Source organism: Biomphalaria glabrata, chromosome 18 (genome assembly GCF_947242115.1).
Source record: "Biomphalaria glabrata chromosome 18, xgBioGlab47.1, whole genome shotgun sequence".
In the NCBI taxonomy this organism is placed as follows: Eukaryota; Metazoa; Mollusca; class Gastropoda; family Planorbidae; genus Biomphalaria; species Biomphalaria glabrata.
Genome location: NC_074728.1, coordinates 13993263 through 14008526, shown reverse-complemented (window position 1 = coordinate 14008526; position 15264 = coordinate 13993263).

Here is a 15264-nt window from a genome sequence, read left to right as displayed (position 1 = left end):
TTAACAACACACTAGCACATCTAACACAAGAACTTGACAACAAAAGCTTCAAGTAACAAAGTGGCGGTTTAATTACAAATACATCGACAGCCAATTCAACACAAATGACTACATCAAATTCAAATGCTTTGCTACACTACAGAACTGCCTAACTAAACATTACAAGTGTCTCTAGCTCGTACAGCTACATTTTCGAGGACTCAAAGGTACCACAAGTCCTTACTGCCTTGCTGTCCTGGACTCAACTCCTTTTTAAACACACTGTCTCTCGACCGTGAAGGCTCTTGATCACATGACCACAACATGGGTCATATTTGCGTGAACTAGCAGTACTGTCCCTTGTCTATCGACAGCATTTGACCCGTTGACCTGTGTGATTGGCCTGAGTGGTGTGTATCAGTAGGCCGCACACACATTAACCCTTTCAGTCCGCCACTGGAGTTACAACAATAGGTTAATGCAGGATAGTATAAAAAGTGATGTACATGCTGTCTTAAAACAGTTGAGTGTACATTTCACCAGTGGTCAGTACAGTATCTCTGTGTGACAGCTGAAGATCTTTGTGGTCTGTCGTGCAATTATTTTATTATTCTGTACATGGGACGGCCTGTAAGTTTATAACTATTTTATATTTTCTTTTACTAGATCTATGTCACACTGTGTAAATATGCTAGATATATTTTAATTTAGTTTTATTTTTTAGTTGGCTGCTTTTGTTTTGAGCATGTTGATTTAAAGATGGCGGCGCCCATCAGTCCTGCTTTAAGTGTTCTAGATCTAATAGAATATATGTTTTTGTATTTATAGTTTTGCATTTATGTATTGCAGGCTATTATTACTGTTGTGTTATTGCTGCTGAAATACATGCTGCTGTATCTAATATTGCTGCTATTACTCTGCTGTGCTATAACTGCTATCTGCTGTAGATCTATAATCTATGTTATTTTGTTTCTGTAGTGTTGCCTTAGACTTAGTCGGCTTAGTAGACCCTTAGTGGCTTATTTATACTAAGTTATAGTCTAAGTCTGTTCTTAGTGAATAGTAAGGAACTAAGGTAATCATGAATATGAGCGTCAAAAAGTTATGATCATGTTTTAGCTGGCGGCCGCCATATTAAAATGATGATAGCAACAGCTCCTAGGCAACCAATTATTGCCAGATGGATTTTGTTGGTTAAATAAAATGAGTTATAGTGTGCTGCCAACTATTACATGAATAAAATCTGAATACATTTAGATAAGAGGGAATGTAGACCTATTTATTTAAACAGGAAATTGATGTACATTTTACTAGTGAATCTATATTATTTCTCAATATTTTATTTTGTATGTGTTGGTGTAGATTGAGTTTGTTAAGGATACATGTTTTTGTGTTCTATTGAATCTGAGAAAAAAAAAAAAAATCGGTATTTTTTGTTTTTTCACATAGATCTAGATGTTCTTTTTTTTTTAATTTGATGATGCTTTATTTCATTATGTGTGTGTATGTACATATGTGTGTATATATGTGTATGTGTGTGCGTACGTACTTGCGCGTGTGTTTTATATGAAATTATTGAGAGTTAAAAAATACTTAGCTTATCAAGTATCTTATTAATGGTAAAACAATTCTCATTCTAGGCAGGGGACTAGACTAAGGTAGATTTATCAGTACCATCATTTTAGTACATTTTAGATTAGAAAACGATTTTAAGGCGGTAGAGGAGACAAGTGCACGCTGACACAGTACCGCTAAAGCTTAAAATCCGTCAATGTGCACATTACTTAGCTAGTCTTTGGTTTGGGTTGGACATTAGAGTTGCATTAAAGAATAATCCATTTGGTTTATTGGCTTGACCACATAACAGACGTTGTTACGGATAAACAGTATCCATGCCACAGCAACAATTGCGTGGGAGGGTCAACACAAACGTTACAAAGACACCCTTAAGAGTTCTCTCAAGGAGTGTGAGGGAAACGCTATAGCTCTGGGTCCTTTCTTATTGACTGCGGCCGTGAGTGTCGTGTTTCATGATATAACGCAAGGAGCTTGGTAATCAACAAAGAACGTAGATCTAAGATTTTAAAAAAAGGAAGGTGAGAAATGAAGCAGGCATATCTGCAGCAACCCATGCCATCTATGTGGTCGGCTTTTTAAAAGAAAAAATGGACTCCAAAGCCATCTTCAAATTCATAGAAAAATGGGAAATAATCTCATCTTCAGCTACAAAGGAGGAGCCATATATTTAAGCTAGCTAATCTGCTCATTAACTGATTAGCTACAGGTTACGTTAATGTGCAAAAATCGACATTTTTCCTCTAGATATAGGCCTACTGTTTAGGTACCGTTAATGTTAGGGTTAGGATAGAGTTAGGTTTATCAAGGTATGCAAGCTCCTGCAAATAACTACAAAATAATAATTTAATTTATTAAGCGCTGTTAACAAAGCACTATAAACCTTTGCAGAGCTGATTATTTTGTGTGTCAAAAGAGTTGAGTCAAAGATAATTACCACATAACGTAATACCTTGACAAGTGGATCCTGGTAGTTGGTGATAAATACGAAATTAGTCGTATTCTAATTCTGTTCTAAAGTTGCTGCTCGGCGGTCTGGAAGTTCAAAAGAAAACAGCGCCCACTTTTACTGCGCCAAATACCCATATTGTTCATATCTCACTTACAATCAAAGACATACCTCACTTACTAGACGTCCCATATTTGACCACTGGAGCAATACACCACAGGTGCGTTATATAAGTCACACTCATACAATACGCCTCACACGCACACCAATTACCATTCACACGAGGGGAGGGGAGTCATATATGGAAAATGAAAGAATGTCAAGAAGAGGGGAGGGAAGAGAAAGTGGCGAAAGAAGACTAAGTCTTACGGGGGGGGGGGGACATAAGTTAGCAAGACATCCAGGATGACATAACATCCAGACGATGGCGTTTTCGGCTAGCGGCTCATGGGTGTCCCTCTTTGCTTTAACAGTGATAAGGGGAGGGAAGCTAAATGACCTCTGTGACCCGAAGCTGAGTCTGCCTTGGTCCAATGAATGGAAAACGGTGTGTGTGTATGTACAGTAGATGGACTGGGTGACAAACTCAGCTCTGCTATTAACATATGATTTTATTCTTTCTGACTCACAGTCGACTGGTGTCTGGAAATATTTAAGCTCCCAGTAATTTAAGCACCCGGGACCGGGAAATCGGGCACTTTTTGACAATGCAGAAAATTAGGCACTCTTCAATAGAGACTTAATTTAGAAGATAATTGATTTTTTTAGCGCATGTTTTATTCCGAAAATACCAACAATAACTAATTTTCAACAGAATGTTCATGAATCAAAAGAAAAGCTGACAAACGGAAAAAAAAGTACAATCACAAGAATGCGGGGGAAAATCACATTATATAATTTAGGCCTGCATATCAAAGGATTCTGTGGAGGGGAGGTAGAGATGATTCCCCGCTTAATGCTTCACATCCACCACCAACCCTTTAGATTAATTGTTCATATTATTTTTTTAAAAATATATATTATGTCGCTACCTCTCTCTAATGTAAAATTCAGCCACTCATAAGTCAGTAGTAAATGCAAAGTCAAGTTTGAGGGTAGAGTATTGAATTTTACCATTTCAGCCCCCCCCCCCCTTTTAAACGATAAAGCAAAAGATTCCGATGATAGATACAGAGTCGGATCGGGTGTGATGACGATAAATATAATCGCCTTATCCCCAACTACCTTAACCTTTAAGATGTGTTTGTGACTTGTGGAAGGGAAGGCAGAACAGAATGATAAATTTGTCAAATTCAGATAAATCTAACAAAAAAATTACTAACCCTAACCCTGAAGACATTAAACGTCGTATAAATCTAGCGCGTCAGACATTTAATGATTTACACAGCTAAAACCAACCTGACTGTAAATCTCCTCACATCTCAAACAAGACTAAACTAAGAATCTTTAACTCTATTGTCAAGGCTGTCCTATTGAATGATTCGGAAACATGGAGAACAACTGAAGTGACAACAAAAATAGTACAGACCTTCATCAACAGATGCCTGAGAAATATCCTAAAAATACACTGGTACGACAAAGTAGAAAACATCAAACTGTGGGAGATGAGTGGGCAGAAAAATATAGAGGTGTAGATCTTAGAGAGGAAGTGGAGATGGATTGGTCACAAGAGAAAATGCCGATAGAGATCTAAAGACTGTTTTTGACAGTAGAAGTTCCCTGTAAGCAAGCACTGATAGTTACTTTCATTGCCTACAGTGACAGGATTGCGCAATGCATCTGCCCTATTCGGCACCTTCGACACGCCCTATTACAGTAAGACCTGGACTTCATCATTCTCTGGTCAATCTGTTGTTTCCCGATCAAAGGATCCAGCTATACACACCCACCCCTCCCCTACCAGCCCTATGCCGCAGTTTCACCCCTCCCTGCCCGCTCCCGCATTTTCACCCCACCCCCTGACCACCCTCCCAGTCAGCTCCCGCTGTTTAACCCCACCCCTGACCACTCCCAGCCCGCTCCCAAAGTTGCAACAATTTCTTGAGCCAGTCAGTCAGTTTCAGTGACCTTGGTTACCTAGCCACATTCCTTGACTCTTGAGGCTAAATTAGAGAAGACAGTCATTTTACCTGGGATATTTCTATTAAATGAATAAATATTTATATATGAAATTCTTTTCTATAAGGACATCAGTTGTTTATTGCATGTATCCTCAAGCACATTCTAGATACAATGCAACAAGTCTCATAACACACAACATTACACTAGGGCACTAGATTTAGGCTTAGATCTATTTAAATTCAACATTCATTTCAGCTTTATTGAAAAATGTTACAAGCTGTCAGCACCTTAAATCTTCATCAAATCATTTAAAATATAACTTCGTATTTCTGTACAGTAATCCCATCATATATAGGCCTAAATCTATTTAAATTCAATTTCTATGAAAAAAAATAGGTACCTAAATTTACGCTTTATTAATGTCATTCCAATTTTAAATAATATTTTAATCCCCCCCCCCCCCCCATATTCCTTTTTTTAAAGTACTACTTCTACTACAATAGTAAATATTCCTATTATTTCTATTAGTTTTATTTTCTCTCTCTTGCAATCCGCTATAAGTTGGCGATATTTATATAGGTCTGTGAGTTGGCTCTACATCGCTATTAATTCTATTATTTCTATATGTTTTTATTTCCTCTCTCTTCGAGTATGGTTTCAGCTGGCGATATTAAAAATCAACTAGGTTATCTCCCCCTGAAAATAATTTTTTTAGCATCGGTTCAACGCTGGGACATCGCAAAAATCTGGCCAGTGGTTGCCAGGTGCTGCCTAGAGACGTAAATACGCCAGCTAAAAGCGGAAATTACCAAGATTTTCTTGTTAAAAAAAAAAAAAAGAGAACTTTTATATTTATATGACATCAACAAAAAGCATTAACGACGTCAAGGTTGCTCAGCACGCTGCCATTTTGTTTACAATTATGTCACAGAGGTGTTGCCAACTAAGTATTCTGAGATTTTCTTTTTGTTACACTTGCTTAAATCGGTGATGCACGCTTAATTGTTTGTAGGCATAAATTATATAATAAACTATATAAACTCTTTTTTTTTCTAACAATTATATTAATAAAGTTGCAATAACACAAATATATGCTGAACTTGTTTTTTTTTTGTGTTGATTTCCTTTTTTTTTGTTAAGTCTATATAGCCTAGATCTAAATATAAGATCAATATTATGTTTTGTTCTGTTGTATTTGAGTCACTGGTAAAATAGTAATCCTGTGGCAGTTTCTTCTAATAATTAGGTGATTTTGGCCAATATAGTAGGCTAGTAGTCGGTCGACCTGAGAGTTGTTACAAGTCTAGTAACTAAGTAGGCTAGTAGTCGGTCGACCTGAGAGTTGTTACAAGTCTAGTAACTAAGTAGGCTAGTAGTCGGTCGACCTGAGAGTTGTTACAAGTCTAGTAACTAAGTAGGCTAGTAGTCGGTCGACCTGAGAGTTGTTATAAGTCTAGTAACTAAGTAGGCTAGTAGTCGGTCGACCTGAGAGTTGTTACAAGTCTAGTAACAAAGTAGGCTAGTAGTCGGTCGACCTGAGAGTTAGAAGATTTTAGAAAAGTAGCGATGTAAAGAGAAGTGATTATAATAGGTCACAGTAGAAGTCACGTGAGAATTTAAGCAATTATAAAAGTCTGTATGAAGTAATTGACTAGTTTTATGTGTTGAAATTGATGTGCTCGTCTTTAATAGTAGTTAAGTATCTGGGCAACAAGCTGCTAAGAACATGTAGATTTCATTTCACATCAAGACATTTTTCATTGTATATTTCATAGACAAGATATTTCGGGTGTTCATGAGCGCCCGCAGGATTTTTTGCAGGGGGATGCAAGTTACCACCTAAGGCTCCAAGTCGTAGCTTCAATTTTTCCCCCCGAGCATATTAAAGAAAAGAACTGGTGTCCCCTCGCCCGCCCTCTACCTATACGATATTAATTTCACTGTAGGACGTATTTATCTTCTTTTTTTGAAGTAACGTCTGTATGATATAAGATAAGTAGATAAATAGGCCTACTTGTTTAATGCTCTTGCTTCGGATGTAAACAAAACAGGTTGAACTGAGCATTAGTATTGCTTGAAAAGAGAGACGTTAATGAAGAAACTAACGAATCCAGATACGGACTGTAAAGCAGTGCTCTTTAATAATCCCAAAAATCCAAACAAATGTTTTTTGCTTGGTGTGTCTGTCGACTACAAATTATCGGCAGCACTAATTCATTACCTAGTTTGTCTGCCAATAGTCTCGCCTTCCTCAAGATGCCATCCCTAAAGTGTTCCTAACCATGGTCAGTTTGGTTTTTGATTATGTAATTAATGTGACTGCTGGTGTGCTTTTGAGCGGCCACTTATGCTAAGATGGACAGACTGCAACGTACAACACGGAAACTGATGAATAATTGATTACAATTAAAACACACATCAGAAGCCCACGAGAAGCAGGCACTGATTACACATAAAGCAGTTTGTCTGGTTTCACTTATAGTTGGCCTAACTATTTTAAAATGCACCAAACATGTTGTTTTGTTTGTTCGTAAAATTTTTTACTTATTTCGGATGTTCCTTCAGAGTTGAAGATAATTACTTCCTAGTCCAAACCTCTCGCAGGACGACGGGGGATGGGAGCGTGCAGGGTTTGAACCCTTGACCATTGATAAATCTGAACGACAACCCAGCGCGCAAACCGCACGACCAGGCAGCCATCCAACTCAAAGATCTTCTCAAATTGACAGCTGACTAGAATTTTTCCTCCAAGACAAAAAGAAAATAACATTTTATCATATTCTAGGCCTTTACTAAATATAATGATAGCTATAATTATGTGCAAATGAAAAAAAAATCGTCACGACTACGTGCTACAGAATTATGAATTGCAAGCCCATAATAAAGCGTGCATGGTCGGACATGAACTACAGATTAGCTTATTCCAGTTTATTACAATTATATTGCTTATCCTCATAAACTTTATTTTAGTGAAATCACTACATGCTAAGTTGCTTCGTATCAGAAGTTAATTGATTTGAAGGTGTAAAAAACATGACAACTCTCTCGCGCGCTTAAAGATTGCACGAAACAGGAAAGGCTCGAAATTAACTATCAAACAATTTACAGCCAAGACACCAGAACATAACATCTGGCATAGGTTTCTGTTACATACTCGTTTGAGATTCAATGTGACATGGAGTGAGCTAATAGTCATTTGACTATCTCGTGCCTTATTTACGAAGAAATAATTGGTCTGTATTTGACCACGGGGTGAAAACCTCAGTTACCTTTTGGACTCCTGAGAGTAAAGAGATGTATGTATGTACTGTGTAAGAGATACGAGATGTAATATAAATTGGTTCTAAGTGATGTATTTCCATGGCTGGAGTTGCCAAGTTATTATGCACTATTTTATTATGATTATTAAACGTTTTGTCTGTTGAGACGATTCTAGCTTCTAAATATATGTGTTGAGGTCAATTTACTCAGTGAACATAGTGGCACTATGCAACAACAAAATTGATCAGGATAAAGTAATTTAATGTTTGCACAAAAAACATTCTAACAAGGCCAGAAGAGGCCCTAATGATATACAAATAAACATTCGCGTTATCAGCATATGTCAAAGATATGACAGTTTCGAAACAGCTTATGGACCTGATGTAATCAGAAGAAAAAGGGAACATTATTGAACCCCCAACCCCCCTGGCTACGCATATGCCCAGTAGCGGCCTTAGGGGGTGGCAAGTGGGACAACCTTCCCAGGCCCCGCGATTGGAGATTCCCTTGACACTGTCAGCTTCGAAAACCAGAACAGTTCTCATATATACTCAATATCTTTGGAAATCTTTCCAGGCATCTTTATAATACCAAATACTATTTCTATGTAAGCTCTTAACATGACATAAACTTCAGCAGCACGAGGTTTCTGTACATCCCGTTAAGTGTGTGACTTTATGGTTGGATTTAGCTCTGAGAATGTCAAATGGTAGCACAACGAATAACGTAATGCAAGAAAAATTAGAAAAGTAAAACTGCTGTAGCGCGCGCTGTAGGGAACATTATTGATAAAATCAAACTTGCAAAATATTTTACCGTCATTCTTGACTACACACCTGATGTTAGCCACAAAGAGCTGATGTCCCTTATATTGAGTTTTTTTGGACGTATCCTAATGTTGACAACTTAACAGGAAAGCGTTTGTCATGGCGCTTCTTGCTGCGCTGTGAACGTTGGTCAGGACATCGCCGATTATCGTGTCCAGGGATACAAATACAATGGTGTAAACTTGAAGGGAAAGCACCAAGGAGTTCAAGCACACATTATTCGCATCAACAATCGACCTTTTGCGCTCTTCTTGCGGCGGCCATAATCTTAACCCTCAGAGTGTTTAGCAGAAATATTATTATGTAGTTTGTTGATTGTTCATGAACAAATGTCTTAATCATTAGTTACGTTGATTAAACTTAAAGGCAAAATCTTTCATAAAGTAAATTATGTAATGTAGTCAAACGGCCAATAGTACAGTACATACGTAAGGTACTATGTTTTGTAGTAAAAATAAGACCTACAGCATTAGAGGCGGACGAGACATTAGCGTGATGTGATGTGGTATGGATTTATAGCCTACACTTACGGCTTAGGCCCCCGCGCACTGCTAAGGCCGCCTCTGCCCATGCCTCCTTCAGTGAAGTCCAGTTGATGGTTAGAAAGGCTTTTATCCAACCACCAGGCCTGGACATGGGGCTCTGAACCCCTGTCCTGTCTGAGGCCACCAGAGTGTCGAAGTCCGACAGCCATCAACAAATACAAGGCAGGACTATTACAGTAGGCCTACACACGCAAGTATCTTTTTTCCATAAATTGTGAGAAGTCACCTTCCAGGAGCTTCTTGTAAACCAGAAGACCACGGAAAATCTGTTAAGTTATAAAATGGTTTCGTTTTAATAATTTACACCTAGGATTAGAGAAGGTTCTATGACATTGCGTAGCTCACTGCGGTCGCATAGGTTGCAGTGACCTAAGGCAGGCTCTGAAAAATATCGGCGTATGTTGCTCACTGTATAATAAGCTTTTTTTTTTCTTTTTTAGATAAATTAATTACCCTTTTCAACATCGTTTACCGTACTTTCAAAATACAGCAAGAGAAATAAATAAATAGAAATCGCTATTTGACAAGCGTGAGAGACATAAAACGCTTGGGCTTGTGGTAGCTACATATAAAGAGGCTCGAGGTTCTCAACATCGGACTCAATCAGAGTTGTGCTTACTGAACAACTAAAAGCATTACTGAAAACATTTTCCCTGGATACCCCCCCCCCCCCCCCCCCCAGTGATCCTGAAAACAGATTGGACCATAGTGCTCTGAGCATGCTATAAGCATGAAAAATGCTCTTTATGAAAATAAAAACTATTTAAAATGAAATGGAATCTGGTCTAGCAATTCATAAAAGCTATTTTTAAAAAATCTCAATCCAGATCTTGTCCTATAAAATACAGACGTAGGTAATTCACACAAAAAAAGTATTTACTCAGAGATTGTAAAAATTCATAATTCAGTGACAATGAAAAGTAACATCTATTTAGCACACACACACACACACACACAATGATTGCAATAAATCTTAAAAAAAAAAAAAAAAGAACTATTTTATTGTGGTCTAAATTATTTTGTCTAACATTAATACATCTGTACATAATGGGTGTTTCTCATTTTTAGTTGGCAGCACTTAATGATGCCAAAATTATTTTTGATAAACAAATCTGGATTTGTTTTTGGCCAGGAAGAGACAACAAGGAATGTCGCGAAAAATAATTTTTGACGCTCACATTCATGATTACCGGAACTAAGGTGTTCTTGTTTTAGTGTTTGTGTTATAGGTTGGTTGTTGTGTGTGTTTGTGTAGATCTAGGTCTAGTGTAGTAGTTGTAGTGATTTAGTTAGATAGTTGGTTTTATCAGTTTGTGTTAGATAGTTGGTTTGGTTAGTTTGTTGGTGTTTGGTAGTGGCGTAGATTTAGAGGGTTTTAGTTAGTTGCTGGGTTCAGTTGTAGTGGTTAGTGTATATATTATATTTTATTATTGATTTATTTTTCCCTGATATAAATAAAGTTTCATTTTGTCTTATTTAATTTCAAGTAAAGTTTCGTTGGTGCTTTCATTTAGTTTATGTTAGTGTAGTCTAGTTGTCTGGTTACTCTAGCCCCTTGGTCGTAGACTGGGGTGTCACAGATTGAGCCCACCCAGTAGCGCTAACATCTGCATACTGTATAAAATTTAATGTTGAGCAGAGAATAGGTCTTCTCGAGCCTCCTGACCTACTCACGTTAGGTTAATTTCATTAAATAATGAAATCAATAGACTATATTTTGTATTTTCATGTGTCAAGGGTCTTAAGTTTGTTCACTAGCGGATCCAGAACTTTGGAGTGGGGGCCTTTTTTTTTCCAAACCCTAACCCCCTATAAACCCTAAGCCTTAAGGTGGCTATATCGGCCCATTTGGGTACCAGCCCACCGGGCATTTGCCCGAATGCCCATATAGGCAGTCCGCCCCTTAGCTCAGTGGTCTTTCTCTCTCTATCTCTCTCTCTCTCTCTCTCTCTCTCTCTCATAAAAATAAACAATATACAATAAAATAGGCAACACATTTCATCTCTTATTAATTTTCTCTAATCGGTCTAAAAAAATGTTTTAAAACAAAGTTACATTCTATAATTATATTGAATATAAGATTACTTCAACTATACAGTTGTCAAAACACAAAGAAAAATATTTTATTAGGCTCAAGTCTGCATTGTTTTTATTCCGCAAATATTCTAGAACATTTTTCTTGCGTTTTCCTTATCATTGCATTTTATTATTTCATTAAAAATTATCCAAAGTTTTCTATTGGTTGCTATGTAAACCAAGAAATTACTGGAACACTGCAGAATGTTAACAAACTCGGTAAAGCAAATTAAAAAGTAGGTCAAAATGGGCGTGTGAACATATACCCCAATAGTGACACAAAGTGATATTACTGTATTCACTGTATGCGCTAGTGCAAAAATAAGACAGGAGACCAGCAAAGTGCGAGTAGTTTGGGGTGACCACTGTTGCTTCTGTTTCCCTGCTGTTATTTTACTTCGGGACATCATTGTCAACTTTATTTTAATGGCTATAAGTAGGCAACCAATGGTGATAAAACAAATTGGTACCCAGGTCAGAAATGTTTCCAGAATATACACAACAAAAAAATATAGAAAGTTGTAGTTTTTCAAGAACAGATCTGTAGCCCAGGGAATAGAGACGTATTTCTCTTTCGAGACTTGAAAGTAAACTAGTCGATTAAAAAACATAGTGAGTACAAAATATGGCAACCAAAAGACAAATGCCACAGCACAGCTTGCTAGCACTGATTTGGTTGTAACAATCTTTTTAAAAGTTACAGGAAAATAGACGGCTAGCATTCTCTCTACTGTGATGATCATAGGAATAATGGCATTAACGCTGTGTCCCCAGGAACCAATAAATAGACAGATTTCTTGAGAGACGTAAAGAAACATATTGAGTTGAGCATTGTATTCCCAAGTACAATAACCTGGTTTAAATTTGTCAGGTCCAAAAGACCTCAAAATCTCACCAAAATTCAAGTCAATAAACAAATTCATACTGTCAGCCAAAGTAAGAGCAAAAAGGAGTATGTTTGAAGATTTTCCAAGTCCAGATTTCTTCAATATAGCCATACACAAGATGTTCATTGCTTGTCCAAACAAGGCTAATATTGGATTAACGAAACATAAGAAGACTTTATAGAGTTGGATGAACTGGTTCTCTTGTGACTCAGAAAAACAAAACAGAACCAAGTCATTTTTGAAATATGTATTTATCATCGTTGAATTGAACATTTCCATTTTGAAAGTTTTGTTTCTGTTTATGTTGAAGACACTTTCTGTCTGTGAGTGAATAATAAGTTCTTGGTGTGCTTATGTAAACGTGAACGTGACTCTCTTGGAAAAGCTGGTTTAGACTGAGTGTCTTTTTAATGTCACAGCGGGCCTCATTTGTTCTCGTAAGGAAATGTATGTAAGTCTAATTAAGTCTAATGATAATTATCTTCTCTTTTGACAGAAAGTCTGTATTTTATAAAATTTTAAGATACAGACTAAAATGTTCAATTATAATTATTTGTATTAAACAGAGATGACTGTGGCAGAGATGACCGAGGCTTACGTCAGAGAATTTTCAAGAACATTGGACCTTTGCAATGAAATAATTATAATTGTAAATAAACGTCCATACAATCCTAAATAAATCAAAACACAGAAATCAGTTATATCTTAGCAGTTTAAAATATCTTAAATTGTTATTTTTTTCTTTTTTTTTTCTTTTCTTTAAATGCTCTTTGTTTCCAGTGGCATTTTTAAAAAAGCATTGCCATTATTATTTCTATAGTTTTGAAATAAGTTGTTGATGCAGCGACTTGGTAATTAGCCTCAAATTAGGTTTGCGTGCTAGATTTTAAAATGCGTTGTAAAATTAGTTGAGTGATTTTATTGTTAGCGATGGACGTGCCAGTCGTAGAAGGCACAAAAATTAGTTTGATCTTTTTTAAAACACCAGCCATCAACGTTAACAACATCATCATTTTGATTTCTTAGGAACGATTGATTTCTTTAGAAAATTGTCAGTAATTTTTTTAGTTTTGACAATTGTTATTGTTTTACAAGTAGATTTAGTTTGTGTGTATTTGTGCTTTTAAAAAGAAAGTATTGACATTTTTTGTAGTAATGCTTAAAATATCGACCCTAACGTTATGGTGGTCAAAGAACGAATTTAGAACAACAAAAAACTTAATTAATTTCAAGAGCGTAAAATTTCGCATTAAATATTAAATTAAGATTCTAATGAGATTGGCTTACTAAAACTTGCAGACAAATAGGAAATTGTAGGTTGTTGTTTTTTTAAGGTTATACTAATTCAGAACTTAAGACTAACGCCCGGGCAATGTCTCATAAAATTGCGTGATTGGCTATCCAATTTTAAGGTCAAGGTAATACACAACAGAAGAATATTATTAAAGCAAAATGACTTTTTATGAAGCAGAAGGAGAAAAGAGACCTATCCATAGAGAAAGAGTCAGATTTCTAGTTTAAATGTAAGTCTATACTTCTAGTTTAAATGAAAGTTTATGTCTATAAGTTAAGTGTAACTTATACAATACAGACTTATATAATACAGACGTTACTTCAAAAAAGAAGAGGATTACGTCCTACGCGTCATGCATTTAGTTATGCATATTAATCAATGACCTAAATTCTGCCAAGTCACTTGTTTTCCTGGCAAACTCATTCCATGCTCTAATAGCGCTAGGGAAGAAGGAGCATTGTACAAATCTGGCCTAGTATATCTATAACTATATCTTAACGTAGGTCGTTTTTTTTTTTTAACTCTAAGGTTTATTTGGAAGATTTATGTTTTACAGTTGAAAACTTAAAATAGTGCCGGATCTCTGCTGGTTAAGTCCAAACACGCTTTAAGAGGTTTCATTATAATGTGCTTAACAATTTAACAAGATAACTATTGTTGTAAAGACGATCGGCCAAGATAAAGAAAATGAAATAAGATGTACAATTATATACAGGTTGCGTCAATGGTCAATTGAGCAATGTGGTAAAAATAATGTCAACGCATAGTGGATATAAGTTAATGCAATAATTAAATATGTACACATGAAATTATTATGTTCCTTTATTTCGCCAGTTAGAAATACACATAATGTACACATCAAGCAAATGCAATAACTCCAAATACTACGATCCAGCAAGAAATCAATATACACACAACTGTGATTAGGTTCGGCTTACTACCAGGTATTCCACTAAAAATAAAGAGGATGAACTCTAGAGTCTGTGCATCAACTGTCAGCGAGCTGAAGAAATGACGAAGTGTGTCGATTTCTGAATTAGTCAACGAAAAGGAGGGGGGGGGGGGGTTCGAGACATTAAAGATTCTCCCCCACGTGGATAGATCGACACGTCGCGACTAGAACTGTCAACAGGCGTGTTGACATGGATAATCTTGATCAAATTGAGACGTGTGTAGGGGTGGAGAAAATAGTTCCACAAAGAATGAAGCATGTCCGGAAGTGCGAGGTGGGTAGGTTTGCCGGGCAATGCCCAGGTGGTGTCAAGTATGAACGCCAGACATCTGGCGCCCACGACCAGTGCCTGTACCAGTCGTGGGCCTGTTTCAGGTCTACAAATACTACATATGTGCTTTCGTACCTTTGAAACCCATTTGCCACCTCCTGCATAAATACATTGACCTGGTCTCTCGGACTCAAGCCTATCCTAAAGCCGGCCTGTTCTGGCGCTAGGATACCGGCACTCTCGAAGGACCACACAAGCTGCTCATTAACCTTCCGTTCAGCCATTTTACCAATGGTGGTGGTTAAGGATATAGGTCAGTAGGCTTCAACGCCAGTCGCGACTTTGCTTTCTTTTAAGATTGGTACAATGATTGCACAGCGCCACCCACTCCACCCAAGTTCGATTCACAAACTCAAGGATTTTTGTCCTTTGCTCTAACCCCGAGATACTTTAGCATCTCAGAGGTACGATTTGGCCCAGGAGCCCTTCTGTTTTCTCACTTATCTATCGCTCTATCTAGCTCAGCACGACAGAAGAGCGCATTGCACGTGCCCAGGTTAGCTGGGTCATCTCGTTCCTCTCCTGCC